Here is a 17793-nt window from a genome sequence, read left to right on the forward strand (position 1 = left end):
TAATTTAAAAAAAAAACAAAAAACAAAACAAAAAAGAAAGAATTGTTTTCAAGTTTCTAATACACCAGGTAAAGTCCATTGATGGCTTCTGGGCAGGCCTTGTGGGAAGCCATTCATGCATTTCATTCACTTATTAATTTATTCTTTATTTATTCGCCCCCCCCCCCCTTCCCCCAGCACCTTTTTGGTTAATGTGCCCTGAGCCTAGATTGCTAAGTGGCTTGTGGGAATTAAAAGGCCGGCCAGTTTTATTCCTTGCTGCCTCTCTGCGCCTGCTCTGGGTGTGCTGGAACGCAGCTGGCTGGAAAGGTTCACAGTGGGGACAGATAAGGCCCAAGAGGTGGAATTCACCGAAGCTCTGAGAACAATTCCAGGAAGGGAGTAAATGCAGCTCCTGAAGTCTGAGTGATAAGGTGGCCAACATCTTAGAGCAGTGGTTCTCAACCTTTCTAATGCCTTGACCCTTTAATACAGTTCAATTGAACATAATTAAAGCATAGTGATTAATCACAAAAACAATATGTAATTATATTGTTGTGGACCAACATTCGCGAGAGTAAGACCACCAACTCACACTTAGGTCTTAAGCAGCAAGCGAGGATTTATTGAAACTGGCCAGTGACTGCCGTAGGCATTTTCTCCGACAACAGCGTTGAACCTGGTTCTAGGCCAGCCTTTTATACACAGAAACTACAAAACGGTTGGCTAAACACACACAAAGTTACCAGGGCTACATTAATCAATACTGCCCTGTTACCAAGGTATTATTAATCAACTTTGCCCCGTACCCTAGACTACCCTCGACCACAGTTGGTTCCATTTCTCCAGTACAAGGGGGGCTTAACTGTAACAATATATGTGTTTTCCGAAGGTCTTAGGTGACCGCTGTGATGAAAGGGTCGTTCGACCCCCCCCCCCCCCCGCCCAAAGGTCACAAGCCTCAGGTTGAGAACCAATGTCTTAGAGGGAGGTGATCCAGCCCAAGCCAGAGAGATTATCCCAAACTGGGCTGTATTCTAGCAACCGTGGCAGAGGCAGATTTTATAGGGTCAGAGGCCCCTTTGCCATATCACTGGGAATTACCCATGCCCAATTCTTAAAACCCAGGATCTGCCCAACCACACTGGCCAGGCTGGAGGGCTTGAGAGTACAGGCCGGGAAGCTATCTTTGTGGTGGACCCAAATGGCCAAGAGTTGTTCTGGGCACTGGTCCCATCTAGGTCTGGAGAGAGAAGCAGACAACAAGCCACAGACTCAGCTCTCAGCACAGCAGGAAGACCCCCTCACACAGAGCTCAGGGCATAGTACACGCTTAGTAAATATTTGTTAAATGAATGCATAAACACGGTGATGGAAGAAGCCTCCACGGTAGTATGGCCCCACAGGGATTTAAGGAAGGCTTGCTGGAGGAAGTGACATTTTAAGGCACAGAAAAGAGGAAGGAATAGCCAGGCCAAGCGGGCAAGAAAGAGAGTTCCTTGGTGGAAGCAACAGCCCAGGCAGAAGCCTAGATGGTCCTGCGTGCCCTTGGAATACGAGGAGATGAAGCGGAAGTGGTAAACCGAGGCCAGGTGCGCAAAAACCCGGCTTCGAGGCGGATAACTTGTCAGAAAACACCTCTGAATTTCATGAGTGATGGATTTTATGCTCCCCTCCTTACCCTTTTGCCCAGCGAGGTTTAATTGTCCTTAAAAGGAAGAAACGGCCGTCGTGGGGATTTAACCAGTGGCGTCTGAAAGGCCATTTTGCCCCCAGAGCTTTGGAGTCAGATGATCCCTGGTTGGCATTCCCAGTTCGGTCCTTTGCAAGCTGAACCTGCTTCTTCGCCTTTCTTCTGAGAAAGGAAGCCAACTACAGGCCCGCTTCCTGGCTTAAATGAGACAGCCCAGGCTTTGTTTGCCTGTGTACCTGCCTGTCCCTCGCTTGCTCTCAACCCTTAGGTGGCAGCCACTGCGGCAGCTGGTGCCCAGCAGCACCAGGCGCACAGTAGGTGCTCAGTGAATGAACCGATGCCTCCACGAATTCTGGTGTCACGTTATGGAACAGTGACGCCTTGGGTTCCCATCCCTCCTCCGTGCCCTAGTGAGCCCTTTGGGGCAGGGACGGGAGACTGGGTTCGGCCCTCCGCGAGTTTGACATGCTTGCGTAGGGGAACACACACAGTAGGTGCTCGTGCTCAGCCCCTGGCTCTCGGAGCCGGGTAGCTGGGGTTGGGTAGTGCGTGATACTCTCTACCCTTGGAGTTTAACAATCTAAGCCTGGGCGCGGTGGAGCTGGAAGTTCCCACGCCCGAGACCTCCCGACGGGAATGCGGCGGCCGAGCGGCAGCTCGGGGGGGCGGGGCGCGCGGAGCCGGCGTTTCTGTCGGAGGACGCAGGTCTGCGCGTCGCGCCTTTAAAGGCGTCCGCAGAGCCAGGCGGGGGAGCGGAGAGCAGCGCGAGCACCAGCGCGGCGGCCGGACGGAGCTGCGGACTGTGCGGGAGTCGGGCTCGTGCGGCGGGACGCAGGCGGCGGAGGTGAGGTGAGGTGAGGTGAGGTGAGGTGAGCGCGGGCGGCAGGGCTGCGCGCCTGGGAGGGGGTGTCCGCCGGCTCCCCATAACCCCGTGACCTCCTGCACTTCCCGAGTCCCGGCTGCTCGGCCTCCGCCCCGGCCCTCACCCCCGGGGTGAAGACGGGTCGGGGACCTGCACCCCCCTTTCCTCTCCATTTCCCCGCTCTGGCGTCAGCCTCCGCGCGCTCCCTCCCGGTACCCGGATCGGTTCGACATTCCCGAATCCCGGTTCCCCCACTTCCTGGGACCAGGATGCCTGCCTCCCCATAGCCCGGGGACAAGGTGAGGACGGGTCGGGGACCTGCACCCCTTTTCCACTCCTCCTCCCCTCCAGTCGCGCCGGCACCAGCCTTTGCGCCCCTCCCAGCGCCCGGCCGGTTTGTAGGCTCCTGCACCCCCGTTCCTCCCACTTCCTAGGGAAGGGCTGCAGCTCGCCCTTCCAGCCCAAGTCAGCTCCCGTCCAGCCCCAGGCATCTGCACCGCTCCCAGCCGGTACCTACCCCCAGCAGCCTTTCAGCGCCTCTTTCCGCAACCTGCCCCGGTTCCCTCGCCCTTGCGCCCTCTCCTCCTCGAAACCCTCGAGCCGGGATGCTTGCTCTGACACCCTGACAGCCGGCGCCCACCCTGCAACCCCGGCATCCCTCGCCCACGCCTACGCGGGCTTCCTGCCTCTTGTAAATGCGGTTGTGTAACGCCGCCGCCGCCGGCCGCAGGTCGAGCACGTGCAACATTTACATCCTGGAACCCGCAGTCCTTGGGGGGGTGCCAAGTTGATTGAGGGAGGTAGGAAGGGAAGACGAGGGTGCCAGAGGGTCTAGAGCAGCGGTTCTCAACCTGTGGGTCACGACCCCTTTGGGGGTCGAACGACCCTTTCACAGGGGTCGCCTAAGACCATCGGAAAACACATATATAATTATATATTGTTTTTGTGATTAATCACAATGCTTTAATTATGTTCAGTTTGTAACAATGAAAATACATCCTGCATATCAGATATTTACATGACAGTTCATAACAGTAGAAGCATTACAGTTATGAAGTAGCAACGAAAATAATTTTATGGTTGGGGGTCACCACAACATGAGGAACTGTATTAAAGGGTCGCAGCATTAGGAAGGTTGAGAACCACTGGTCTAGAGGTTGTGCATCCAGGGGTATGTATGTTGAGTGCTTTTTATGCCTCAGGGGCTGGAGGGTTATGAAGAGGTCCCAACAGGAACCGGAGGCCAGCATTGGCCTCTGCTCTCATCTGCTCAGAAATCCCTCATGGCTGACTCCATCTGGCTAAGAGCTTAAAAATAACTTATTCTTAGCAATAACTGACAATAAGCAAGTACTGCGTGCTGGGCCATGTTCTAAACACCTTTAAGTGATAACCTGCCTTACTCCTCCCAGCTGCCCCAAGAGGTAGGTACCAATGCGCCACCCATTTCCCAGAGGAGGAAAATGAGACTCCCCGAGATTGTCTCTTACCAGGACATTCAGTGAATCTGACCTCAGCGACCCCATTCTGAATCACTAGACCTATTTTTACCCAATTGTAAATAATAAATTCTTATGAACAATATTTTTATAATATGGGAAGTTAGAAAGAAGAGAAATTAATAACCTGTGTTCCTAGCACAAGTTTATTTTTCTAAAATTAGGTTCTCAGATCAGCAAGGGGTTCTTGATGCCCAAATTGCTCAAGGGACTTGCTGGAGGCCACACAGCTAGAAAGTACCAGGGGCCGGATGCAAAACAGCTCCTGGGATGGTTAATGGCTACTTTCTGGGTTCCCTGTGCTGCCCCAGCCCATCAGCCTAGGCCCCTGGAGATGCTGCCTGTTGGGGTCCTGCCCCAGCAGGTCCAGGGGTTCCCAAAGGTGTGGACGGAGTTGGTGAAAAAGGAATGACACGGAGACAGCATTCAGATGATCAGTATAGCCAGGTTCTCTCTTTATTCTCCTGTTACATCTGTATTTATACCATTTGATCCTATAAGCATGCCTCTATAATCACATCATGGTATGTTTTGGGTAACCTTCTACAGTCCCTTGTTTCATTTCTATAGTTTCTTATCTGACCTTTGCCAAAAATCCTGTGTCTATCTAGTTCTGTTGATTTTAATCTTGTCTAGGTTAATCTCTGTGTTCCATTAGAAGGGCTATTCCAAGGTCACTATTCTACTGCTCTATTGATAAGCTACAAGGAAGTGACTGAAGGAGATTATCCTACCCAGTAAAGGTTATGTCCTCCCAGCCTCACTGCTTGCCTTCCCTGGGACTGCCCTTTGTAGGTGGGTCTCAAGGGGTATAGGCTTTGGTGCTTTCCCTGGTGGGCAGACCCCTGGGGATGTGGGCCCAACAAGTCCCAAATTTATTGCCAACAGTCTTAGTCCAAGTTCTTCATAAGTAGTACATGGTATTTCTGTAACACTAAGGGGTTTTACTGATTTATTCTCTTCCTTAGTCCTGTTAATCCCTAACTCCAGGGAAAAATCCTCACCTGGGGAAACAACCTTTCTTGGGGAGGTGGTCCTGTTTAAAACATAGCGCTAAGAGGGGGAGCAAACATATGCCATATACGCCAGGTCCTTGAAACATAAGCTGTGCAGATGTTTCTTCCCTGCAGTGACTGTGTCAAGCAGCAAGGGTGGACCGGCTTCCGGCACCTGCCCCCCACCCTCCCTGCTTCCTTTGCTGTAACCCAGGCAAAAGAACACACATTCTTCCTCTGCTGCCTTTGCTCAGTCTGTTCCCTCCTCTGGGAATGCCCTCCCTGGGATCTCTGGTGTCTAAATCTTACCTACCCCTTAGGGTCTAGCTCATCTGTCCCCGCCATGAACACTCCGCTGGTCCCAACTGAAATTGGTTCCTTTCTCCCAGCTATGGGATCTCACTACCTCCCACCACCATGATGGCATTTGGAAAGTTCTACTGCATGTGTCTGCCTTGCCCTCGGAGGTGCAGTTGTGCTGGCAGATGAGAAGTGCTCCCCAAAGCCCCTCTTTTCACCTGCCCGGTGAAGCCTCAGGACAGAAAGTGGTCCATGGGGATGGGGTAGTTTCTGAAGAAAAGATAGGCTCAAGATTTCTGAACCCTGCCATGCCAAACGCTGCAGCTGGATCACCGGGAGAATGGCTCAGCGTGGTACCTAACATTAGAGTTACATGTTTGTCTTTGTTTGTAACCCAGAGGGTTCCCACCAGAAAACCGGAGACTTGGGTCCAGATCCCACCTCTGTCACTTGCTAGGGGTGTGACCATGGGCCGGGTACCTAGCTTCCGCTTCTGGCAACAGTACCTGCTTCAGAAGGCAGTGGTAAGATTGAGATGGAATGAAGCACAGGGCCCTGCATATGGTCATCACTCGGTGGACACCAGCTATTGTGAAGAGGGACTGCCACCTTGAATTACCCCAAAATGGTAAATCGATACTAGAATGCTCATGCTGACTCTGCTTAGAGGTGGGCCAGGGGAGTTTGGGCCAAGAAGAGCTAAGCATTTTTTTGTGTGTGTGCTCAGAAAGGCCTGTGAGGCTTTCTTCAACTCTAAACCACCCGTTGCCTTTGCAGTAAGAGCTAGAATTGCCTTTCTATTTTTTAGCTTTCAAAATTGATGGGCTTTGAGTTCTGTGAGGATCCGCAGTTTGTGCAATTGTAAGTAATTATGAAACTTAATGATATGAGGAAATAAGAGTGTGTGTCGCTGCTTCAGGCCTAAGTCGAGGGGCAAGAAGTCTGAATCAAAGGTAATGTGTGGATTTGGAGGGAAGGAAAGCAAGCATGAGTGTTTTCTCCTGGCAGGCTAGTAAGCCTTTAGCATAGAATCAACTTCCTTGTCAAAGTATTTGGAATATGCTGGAAAACTAATTCTGCAGGTTGATTAAAAAAATTATTTTAGAATTTCTCCTAAATTGATTCTTTATTAGAATAAGTTAGAATCCCATTTGAGAATTTAATGACTGTTGAGTTTAGGTATTTTAAGACATAAATGTTGTGAATTTCACAGTTCTGTGGAATGTAACAGGCTATAGGACTTTTCTTTATTACTATGACCCTGTAGGGACATAAACACTTATTTTGTCCTGTCCAATATTGTGGCCACTGGCCACTGTGTGGCTATTAAAATTAAAATTAATTCAAGTTAAATAAAACTAAAAATTCTGTTTATCAGTTACACTAGCCACATGTCAGGTGCTCTGATAGCCACGGGGCCGGCAGTACCATGTGAGGCAGAGGAGGTAGAGAACATTTCTATTTTCACAGAAAGTTCTGTGGGGCTGGACTGTTTAGATCAATGAGGCCACGGGGAAGCTGCTTGGTTATTAAGTTCCGTTCTTTCTGGCAAGTCATCTGCAGGCCAAGAAATGGAGTGTGGAGAGGACGTTTCATTGTCAAGAGTGGAGATGGTAATAAATCCCCATAGCCTCCTTTTGGCTGTCTGGCTCAGCTGCGTTAACACTGCCAGATTCAAAGGAGGGGCCAGAGGGCCCATCAAATGAAATGCCTGGGGCAGTATTTCTCCATCCCTGCTGCCTGTTCCAACTGCCTAGGGAACTTTTTAAAAAGTGCTCCTGCCTGTGCTTTGCCCCGGCCAGCTAATCTGAAGCTCCCGGTGGGGCCCAGGAATTCCTATTTTTAAAAAGCTCCTTGGGGGATTCTAATGTGTAGCCAGGGCTGAAAACAACTGCCTTCAAAACTGTGAATTAAAAAAAAAAAAAAAAAAAGGCCCTGAGGATTAGAAGACAGTGCTTCAAGGTAGATACAGTGAGTGGCTAAAAATGTTCCTCATCAATTTACTTTGGTAATAAATCCAGGGTTGCAATTGAGTGGGCTCACTTCGGGCTCACTTCCTCTGAAAGGGCTCTCAACTGAGTGCAACTTTGCCTCCCAGGACCATACGGCAGCATCTGGACACATTTTTGTTGGCACAACTTGGGGATGGCATCCAGTGTGTAGCGTTCCTAGATGCTACTAAATATCCCACAACAAATAAGTATCTGGCCCAAAATGTCAGTTGTGCCATGGTTGAGAAACCCTAATCTAGACGTAATTTTTGCAAACCAAAGCCCTCTCTGACCTTGAATGCTGATGCCTCTTCAAAGAAGATGAAGATATTTTCCTAAACCAACCAGATCCTTGGAAATCCTCTTGATTATATTCCAGGCTTTCCGGTCCCAGAAGTCATGTTGCTGTCTGTGGTCTGATGCATTTGGGGCAGCACCAGGAAACTGCTAATTTAGGGGAACGAGGCAGCCTTCGGAAGGTGTAGGCAGAGGTTCTTACACTGCTGCAGGTTGGGCCCCTCTTCTTGTTAAATAATTATCTGAAGTAATAGCAAGTGGTGAACAAAAATTAATTTTAGACTCTAATGAAGAATAAAAAGCATTTATTTGAGCAAAAAGAGCTGCAGTTCGGAGACACAGATTCAAGTAGCAACCTAAATTGTGTTCCACAGAGATAAAGGGGAGGCCAACTTTTAAGAGAAGTTCCTGCCCAAGTTCCCACTTTTACGCAAATGAATTTTCCAAATTGTGCAGTTCTGTTTGAATGGGGCAGGCCTCCATCCTTTGGTAGAAGGAAGAAACTTGGATTTACCTGCTGTTATTCACTCAGACAATGTAAATAATCAGGGCATAGTGCTGGAAGTCAAGATGTTACTGGTAGGCTCGCTAAAGGAGGGGTGCATGAGGCCAAAGTGGTAAGGGATTATAAATTTACTAGAGGCGCCCCCTTGCAATCTGGGACCCCTCGGGGGATGTCAGACTGCCAGTTTCAGCCCAGTTCCTGCAGGCCAGGCTGAGGGAACCCACCGGGCCTCTAGTATGTTTATAAGATCTTTGGTTAATCTCTTCCCACCCGCCTTTCTCCCCCCTTCCCTCTGAGATTCATCAGTCTGTTCCATGTTTCCATGCCTGTGTGTTGAGCGTCTGCCCCCTGGTGGTCAGTGCGTGTCATAGCTACCAGTCGAATGGTCGGACAGTTGCTTAGGCTTTTATATAGAGAGATTAGGTCATCTGGATACCAGATGGGCTGAGCCCCCAAATGGGGGCTGAGCCAGCACCCAGGGACAGGGAGTCAGAGATTTCAAAGGACTCTAGAAGGACTTTTTCTGGGTGGAGAATTCTCTGGGCAGGTCTGAAGGGGAAAGATAATGGACTTAGCAAGTGGAATGTGGTCTTAGCCATTGGAATGTGGTCTAAGAGAAAGGGAATGCCGGTTGTTAAGTGGTCTAAAGGTCAGTTCCCAGGGGAGGGGATATGGATTCACTTATTTGATCAGACCTAATAGTTACCAGACAGCCTCCTGAGTTGGAGGAGCTGTCCCCTTCTCAGCTCTTGTCAGTCTGGTGAGAGGGTTTTCAGGGGAGCGATAGATAATAGCATTATAGGAAAGTAAGCAAATTTATTAAGGAAACAAGGCAAGCAAATTGACTAAAAATACATGTGGCATGTAGCACAAATGGGCACCCAGCTAGTCTGAATGCCCTGCCTGGTGGAGGTTTAAGATTTTATACTTTTCTGTCTACAGGTTTCAAGGTTCCTCTGCTGGGTATTTTGGGCAACAGACTAGATTTCAAGGTTCCCCTTTTACTTTGTTGTAGCTTTCCCAGAATTCATGAGAACATCTGGTGATTTTACCTTGGAAAGTCCCAAGACTGCCGACTTCTTTGTTCAGTGGGTGAGATGAAACTCTCCCTTCTTACTGTATTCTCTGATTAGGCAGGAGAGGTATTAGCCATTTGCTTTCAAGTGTCCTTGGTTGGGAAAGATAAGGTTTCTGAGTTTGTAAGGCCACCATGTAGGCCTCCTCTGAGCTTGTCAGGTTTAGTATGTGGGCCCCTTTTCGTCCACACCTTGTTTGTACCCATGATAGGATTTAAGCTTTATATGTGATGAAGTCTGGAAACTGAGCTACGGGCTAGACACTGGGGAAGACAAAGATAGCAACACAGACCTGCCCACAGACTCGAGCATCTGCACAGACGCAGGCACAGTGGCATTGCAGGGTGATAGACGTGTGGCAGGGCTGCCTAACCCTCTCTGGTAGGAGGGCAGGATGAGCATCTGGTATCTGCCGGTCGCTGCTTTGAGCAGTTTCCATGCACCATCATCTCATTTTGTCCCCACACTGAGGTTCTTAAGAAGCTGAGTCACTTGCCAGAGTCACACAGCCGGTCAGTGGCAGAGCAGGGATTTGAACCCAGGTCATGGAACTGCTGTAGGTGGCAGGAACTGCAAAACTGTGGGACAGCATAAGGACCTGGGACACTGGATAAGAAAAACCGCAGAGCTGGTGCCACCCCGCCACCCCTGGCCTGATCAAAGCACAGATAAACCACCCACAAAAATGTTACCACCCCTCCAGTCCCTGCTCAAAAAAATGCATAATTTTACTCCCTTCTAACAGCTTGCTTCTCCAACTCTGCTTTGTCAGAATCAGCCCAGGAGTCGGTTCAGAGGACCTTCCTTTCCTCTGTGCTGCCTCCCTTGTGCTCGAACATAAGCTTAATAAAATCTGTCTGGATATTTCCATGGGGTTTCCTCTCAATTTCTATCTTGGAGAACCCAAGAACACAAACACCAGTAACCGGAAAAGCATTTAGAGACAGGGGTAATGCTGTTGTTAACCTAAAAATAAAAGGCCAAAATGAGAGGCAACAAGCCTTTATTTGAGATCCAGCTATTCAGGAAGCAGTGGTTCAGGCAGAAACCCAAATAGTGGTGTAGCTGGGAGATGAAGGCAAGGGGTATTGATGAGAAAGAGGGGAACAGTACAGGGACGGAAGGAACTTCTGTAGCTGCAGATAAGCTAACATAGTGAGGCTAATTCTAAAGGATGTTTTTACTTTCGAGTGCTGTAGTCATAACAAACATTTGTTTGAAATACAGCGCTGCTTTAGGCCCAGCCCAGAGGTTATTTTGCCCAGTTTTAACATTCCAGAGTTTCGACAAGCAGGGCAGTCCCTCTGGGCTGGCAGCTCTGACTTTCATACTTTTCACACTGTCGTAGCCAAGACTTGTCGGATGAGCTGGAGCTCACCAGGCAAGAGGGAGAAAAGGCAAGAGAGGGAGAGGGGAGCCTGGGTGCCAAAGCCTTGGCCATGTCAGGGAATGTGGATCCTTCAGGAAAAGGGGTGGGGTGGGGTGGGGTGTGATAGAAGAGGGGGACGCTTGAGAGATGGGAGGCACCAGATCCTGTGTGGCCTTCCACATCATGCCGAGGGTCACTGGGAGCCCCTGGTGGGTTGGGGGCAGAGGCAGAGAAGAGCTGTGTGACACTGGGCAGCCTGCTCAATTTCTCTCGGTCCCAGCTTCCCATCTGGGCGGAAGGCTCTATAATTATATGGCTCTGATGAGGAATGTTCATTTTGTTGGTGGCCAAAATAAACAGTGAAGGAATGGCCTGCAGTGGTGCTGGCCCGGCAGCCCTGTTGGTTCATGACATTCTAGTTTATTGTTTGGTATTTACCAGGTGCCCACCAGGCACAGCGTGCTCAAGTGCTGTGGCTGTTGCAGAGATGTAGAAAGACTTGTCTTTGAGGAGCTTGTAGCCTAGTGGGATACAGCCAGTGTTCTCACAAGGACTATGATAAGAGGCAAAATTACAAATGCCGAGAGAGGTGTTCTTACAAAATACTCTCTAGAGCAGTGGTTCTCAACCTTCTGGCCTTTTAAATACAGTTCCTCATGTTGTGACCCAACCATAAAATTATTTTCATTGCTACTTCATAACTGTAATGTTGCTACTGTTATGAATCGTAATGTAAATATCTGATATGCAGGATGGTCTTAGGCGACCCCTGTGAAAGGGTCATTCGACTGCCAAAGGGATCGCAACCCACAGGTTGAGAACTGCTGCTCTAGAGCATGGAGAGTGGTTACTTATGACTAGAGGAGGAGGGAAGGTTAACTCATAGCTCTGCCAGAAGGGTTTGAAAAGGAGAAGGCGGGGGTTGGTTGAGGGTATCTTCTAGGTAGAGAGGGTGGGGGAAATGGAGAAAAATGCCCTGTTCAGGGACAGTTACCAGAGGATCAGATTACCCGTTTCTTGGATCTGATTCCCCACAGTTTCCAGATGATAGAGGGGAAATAAAAGTTATCATAACAGGAAAATATTAATGGACTTGCCACTTACAAACTTAGGTCCCACTCCATCATCCTGTTATCATCATAATTAGCCAGTTAGTATTAATGAGAGAAAGAAAGCAAAGGAAGGCCAGACATTAGAAGCATGGTAACCTGGGCAGCTTCACCAGGAATCTCCAGCTTCATGCTCCCCAGGGAACCACTGTCCATTCCCTGCAGATCACGGGGGAAAGAGATCTAACAAAGCGGGAGGTGGGCACCTGCACAGTGAAGCCAGGGTCACAGAGGGAAGGTGCTGGCCTGTTGTTCTAACCTGGGAAACAGATCAGTGGCTAGAGGATGAAGCCGCTGCAAGTGCACTAACTGTTGAAGACTTAACTGGTTAAGCTCTTGGTTACAATCCCCAACAGAGTTCCCTCTCTTACTTGCTCTTGTTCCCCGTGTTCCCTTTTCTTGCTTTCTCCGTGCCCCGCACTTGCCCCACGTGCTGGCCTGCCATGTGCCCGTGGCCATGCAGGCCCCACGCGCCATGGAATGCAGCTGGGAACACAAACTAAGCCAGCCAGATGCTGGACTGGATCTTAATATGGAACAGAAATGCTGGGCAGTGGCCTTAATTCTGGCCCTGAAGACAAGATTGGACTTTTTCCCATGACAAGACAGAGACAGGATCTTAGAGGGGAACTCCCTTAACCTGACACCATCCATAAAGTTTTCCACACAATCCCATCCTCCCATGGGGCCTCAGGGCATTCTTTTCTCTGCAGCACCTCAACTTCTACCAAAAACATCCCTCTCTCTGTTTTCAACCCTTACGTCCAGCCAGGCTCTAAAAGCATCACATCTGGTCCTCTGTCTCTCCCAAATCATAGACCATTTTGCAAATACAAGACGAACAGGAGAAAGTGAAATTGTAACTCTTGTGAGAGAAGAGGGATTTCATGAAACGAAAGCAAGGATGTTAGAGAACTGTTTTAATGACATGTCACGGTGTTGCCGGAAAGGGGACCTCGCCTTTAGCAGGTCTGTCTAGGGCTGGCCGAGAGTGTGGGCGTTCTTGACTTCATGCAGGAAGATCTTACAACACAAGTCCAGGGGATTTTTAGAGGACGTTTAATAGAGCTGTGAAACAAGGAAGGGCCTAGGACAGAAGCAGCAACAGGAGAGGGACTAGGTGGGGAAATGAGCCCAGGCTGGGTTGCTCTGGCTCACTAAGAAGTCAGAGACAAAGGGGCCTTGGAGACAGGGTCAGGGGGTTAGCCCGGGACGAACTGCCGCCGCCCATTCCTCCCTGTTGCAAGCCTTGTGGGGTCCCTTAGAGTTTAGGAGATGCATCCCTGCGTGGGGGTGGGGGGAGGGGGGTGCTCCTAGGAGGGAGAGCCTGTGCTGGGCCTTTGTCCTGAGGTTCTTATCACTCTCTTGCAGGCAGAAATCAGGGGAGGTCTCAGGGGAGGGTGTCAGCAGAATACTCCTCAGGGTGTGCCTTTCAGGGTTGTGGTCTCAATTGATTGGTCAGTGCTAGGGCAGGAGGTCCTCAGCATTGCCGCAGGTCCTGGCATTGCAGACCTGGTTTTGCTGCTTTTCTGGGCCTGGAGCTGAAATACAACTGAGGCCTAGGTGTTATCTCTCTTCTGTATCTGGCTGTAAATCGCTCAGTCATTTTGTTCAGCTGTTGCAGGATAGCAGAGGGGCTTGTCTCCCCCAGTTGTTCATGGCAGTGGGGTTCTGGAGGTGTCGCTGGTGTAAGCATTTCCGGAGGCCCCCCACTGGAGGATGAGGTACAGTAGAAAGTTTTGTTTTTGTGGAATGACACCCCTGGGTTTTCAAGGCCCCATCCCCCTTAGTCCAGCTTCAGTAGAGCTAAAATCAGAGCTGGTGTCCAGAGTTTCCTTTCCATGTGGTAGCCGGGTCAGTCCAGCATCAGGCTATGCTGGGGTCCAATCCCAGCAGGTCCAGGGGTCCCCAAAGGTGTGGACGGAGTCGGCGAAGAAGGAATGACACGAAGACAGCCTTCAGTTGATCAGCAGCCTAGTCAGGACCTATAGCCAGGATCTCCAGCCAAAGTTCTGGTTGGAGTTCTGGTTAGGAACTGATGAGGATCTGATGTTTATTGTCTTGTTACATCCGTATTTATACCAGCTGATTTTAATCCTGTCAATTTCTATTACAAAGGTTAGGGCGTTTCTTATCTCCATTCCAGGGAGTAAAGATTATGTAGCTTAACTACCCGCCTGGCACTAATTAAGGGGTTGTATCCCCTCCCTAACCTCAGGGAATGATCTCCACCTGGGGAAACAACCTTTCTCGGAGAGGTGACCTTGGTTAAGACACATGGCGCTAAAGGGAGCAAACATATCAAGAACAGTATGCTATATATGCCAGGTCCATTGAAACATATGCTGTGCAGATGTTTCTTTCCTGCAGCGATTGTGTCAAGCAGCAAGGATGGACCGGCTCCCGGCAAGGCTAGCTTAGCTTCTGTTTTCCCACTGCAGTCCCATCAGTCCATTGTCTGTGGCTCAGAAATGCTGGGCAGTGGCCTTAATTCTGGCCCTAATGAAGACAAGACTGGACTTTTCCCATGGCAAGACAGAGATGGGACCTTGGAGGGGGACTCCCTTAATTCGACTCCATCCATAAAGTTTTCCACCAAATCCCATCCTCCCACGGGGGTCTCAGGACATTCTTTTCTCTGTAGGGCCACATGGTTATGGAGGAAACACGGGCAGGAGCAAATCGAGAGCTCCACGAGCCAAGAGTGGGGAGCAATGGGAAAGAGCTCCTTTGTGTAGGGGGTTGTGTATTCCCAAATCTTGGCCCCCTTGCATTGGCCCTGCCCATTCTGGCCATTGAATTCTGTCCCCAGGTGTGACTGACAGACAAGTATCTTTCCTGTGCCATCCAGCTTGACTGGCATGTGTCTGTCTTCCTTTTGTTGGCCTCCTTCCCCCACAGTGATCTGCAGGGAATGGGCCAGCGTTCCCTGGGAGTGTGAAATTGTAGCTTCCTGGTGAAGGTGTTCAAATGAACATGCTTATAACGTTTGACCTTTCCCCTTTACTCCTTTCCTATTATTAACACTTGGATTGCAGGAAACGAGTTAAGTCGGCTCGCGTGAATTGCGCGTACTCCGCGGGAGCCGTCTTAACTCGGTTCATATAGATTTGCGGTGGAGTGCGGGAAACGTGTAAACTCGGGCCGATTGTAACTGCGTATTACCAAATATTTGTTTGTTTGCCGTTCACAAAGATACCTACCTGCGTATGCGAACCGTTTCATACCCATTGGGGTAATAGGTATCATAAAAATCCCTTGTAAGTAGAGAACACTTTATGGCGCTGGTCGAGTACAATACCGTTAGGGTACCAATGTATTGTTTTCTCATTTTATAACCGATATCCCTGGATATCTCACCATGCAAAGAGAATAGTTATTGAGAAATACTTCTTGTGTCCGGACGTCTTTAGTTTTGAGTTTTGTGAATATTATTACGTGTTTAAACTAACTCTGATTTTGCGCGGGAAACCTAAATAATTGCCCGCGCCATCTTATATTTTGGCGGGAAATTCACCCGACACCGTAGTGTTAAGAAGTAGCTAATCATAACGATAACCACAGCTATCTGTCTCAGTTTCCTCGTTCTACTTGCCAAGGAATGTGCCTGCCTCCTTACTATCCTGCCTTAAAGGCAATAATAGATGAAGGTCTGTTAATGGATGAAAAGAAGGGGAAAGAGACTTGAAAAACCAAAGAATTGAAAAGCCTTTGAAAAAGCAATAAGGTATTTTTGCAAAAAATGTCCTCTTTCTGATACCACTTTGATAACCAAATGTTAATAGGAAGGATGTGTTGTATGTACCCAGAGAATCACAAAAGGATGCCTCAAGAGTCACATTTATTGCAAATCCAGGACTATGAGGGGGCATTTCGCTCTCCCAGATCTCATAGTGCCCGCCCCAGCCCCAACATCAGATTTATATAGGCAAAGATCACAAAGGTATTGATTACATCCCAAGGTTTGGAATGAGGAACCTGGTTTGCAAAAAAGCAGTTTACAGAAGCAGAAGCAGTTTACTTAAGCATGTTATCTAAATTATAGTTTTGGAATTCCGGATCACTGAATTGACAGAAACACATTATCTAGAGCCCTCGGGTCTTGGGACCACTGAGTCATCAGGGACACGTTATCTGGAGCCCTCTGACCTTGGGATAATTGTGCTGTCCTTCCCAGGTACAGAAGACTGTGCTTTCTAAGACCAGTATGACCACAACCAAAGGGATACTCACATTACAATCAATAGGGTATTTAATCGAATGGGATGATTTATATAATTCAGAAAATCAAAATAACTTTTCTATTATTTTAGCAAGCAAATAAGTACAGAAACCAAACAGCAGGGTTAAAGTTAAACTATAGTTTCTACCTGAGATGATTGCTACCATACTTCAGATGTATCTTACTATAGACAGTCTACCTGAGATTTATTCTTTGTCCTCAAAATTAGCACATAGCACAGGATTGCAGTTAAAACCAAAATTTTGTTCAATATTTACTGTTACTTTTTAAATAGACATTTTTATGTCTTATTTATTTGGATAAAGTTCTAAACAAAACTATGTGTTGTTTGTTTTGTTTTGTTTTTTTAAAGACTAACACTTATTAAGCACCCTTGCATGCCATGCATGCACTGCTTGGTGATTTTATTTTATTTTATTTTAATATATTTTATTGATTTTTACAGAGAGGAAGGGAGAGGGATAGAGAGTTAGAAACATCAATGAGAGAGAAACATCCATCAGCTGCTTCCTGCACACCCCCTACTGGGGATGTGCCCGCAACCCAGGTACATGCCCTTGACCGGAATCGAACCTGGGACCTTTCAGTCCGCAGGCCGACGCTCTATCCACTGAGCCAAACTGGTTAGGGCACAAAACTATGTTTTAACTATGAAATTTTGCCTGTAGCCTTTTCTGGTGCTAATTTTCCTGGGTTAAAGAGATCTCCTACAGAAAGAAGATTCTCCCCCCCAAAAAGGTGGGGGACAGCTCACAAAGGATCCTGAAGAAATCTTGTCCTGATAGAAACCTGCTGGTGGTTTATAACAGGGCTTTTCTATGTCTCACACCAGCTTTGTTCCTGCAATTAGAAACTACTGCAGGCCAACTTCACCTCCTTTACAAATGACAAAACTCTCTTTGATTCTTGCTTTTCCTTTCACTTAGGAGTGCAGATTCGGGCACAGGGAGATGTTCTTGGGTGCCAGGGTTCTATTTTAGGCCCTCTGCTGTTGTACACTCATACAGGCTATTTTAACGTCTTTCATTCACGTGGGAAATGCTCACTTATGTGATGCTCCTCCTAGCACTTTACCTTGGAGAGGTGACCTCGGGCGATGAAGCACATGCATTTATTTGCACTAATTCATACACTGAAAGATTGTTCTGGGCTCCCCGAGAGCCTGAAGACTTTGGGGTCCCTGTGTTAGCATTCGGACCAGGGACATGGATAAAAGCAAAGGCAGGTTTATGGAGGCCCTGCAGAGGACAAGAACACTGCAATAGGGTCCCCGGTTCTGTTTACCCATTGCAGGGTTTTTATTCCTTGGGAACACAGAGGTTGGTGGGGTTAACCAATCAGGGTGTAGGTTGGCTGGCTTTTTCCTTTTTAGGGACACTGGGGTCCTACTGAAGTCTGGGTGCACGTCAGTAAAGCAAGGCATTCTGGACTGTGCAAGACTTACTTACATGATGTAGGAAGGGACTTTCCCAATCAGGTAATGAGTTTGCCTCTGGGGTTTGTGGCTTGCCTTTAGATCTGAAAAATAAACTTACAGAAAGTCAGATTAGTTCCTGGATCATTGCTTTATAGCTAGCTATTGAAAACTGCCATGGTTCTTGTAAGGACAGAAAAAAAAAGGCCCTTCTTCTTCTCCTCCTCCTCCTCCTCCTCCCACAATTTATGAGAAGCACCTGGTAATTAAACCCCAAGATTGTTAGCTCCTTTGATCCAAACAGCCCCTCTGTTCAAACTTCAAGATAAGTTACTTTCAAGGCTACATTCTTACATATACCTCCTCTCTGCTGGTTTTTTTTTTTTTTTTTTTTTTTTACAACTCAGGGGTAATTAGTAGAAAGGTCCCTTCCTCTCCCCCTCACCCACCCCCCCTTCAAA

The 17793-nt window shown here is 48.3% G+C and overlaps 2 protein-coding genes across 8 annotated transcripts in view; one reads left to right on the forward strand and one right to left on the reverse strand.

Moving 5' to 3' along the window:
• DNASE1L3 (deoxyribonuclease 1L3) overlaps positions 1 to 3139 on the reverse strand; it is a 42921-nt gene extending 39782 nt beyond the window's left edge. Inside the window, exon 1 of one of the 2 annotated variants that reach the window (XM_070390874.1) lies at positions 3052 to 3139. The gene's annotated coding sequence lies outside the window, so the exon portion shown is untranslated. The remainder of the gene's footprint in view (positions 1 to 3051) is intronic. The other variant, XM_070390875.1, reaches the window with a different exon arrangement.
• Positions 1 to 17793, forward strand: part of ABHD6 (abhydrolase domain containing 6, acylglycerol lipase) — a 98507-nt gene that overhangs the window by 40515 nt on the left and 40199 nt on the right. The window contains exon 1 of one of the 6 annotated variants that reach the window (XM_070390871.1): positions 2419 to 2526. The exons of 2 other annotated variants lie outside the window; for them this stretch is intronic. The gene's annotated coding sequence lies outside the window, so the exon portion shown is untranslated. Of the gene's footprint in view, positions 1 to 2418; positions 2527 to 2764; positions 2834 to 17793 lie in introns of those variants that run through there. 3 more of the 6 variants (XM_070390870.1, XM_070390869.1, XM_070390872.1) reach the window with 3 other exon arrangements.

Source organism: Myotis yumanensis, unplaced genomic scaffold, assembly GCF_028538775.1.
Source record: "Myotis yumanensis isolate MYYU_CA2020_CCGP unplaced genomic scaffold, mMyoYum1.0.hap1 SCAF_14, whole genome shotgun sequence".
Taxonomy (NCBI): domain Eukaryota; kingdom Metazoa; phylum Chordata; class Mammalia; order Chiroptera; family Vespertilionidae; genus Myotis; species Myotis yumanensis.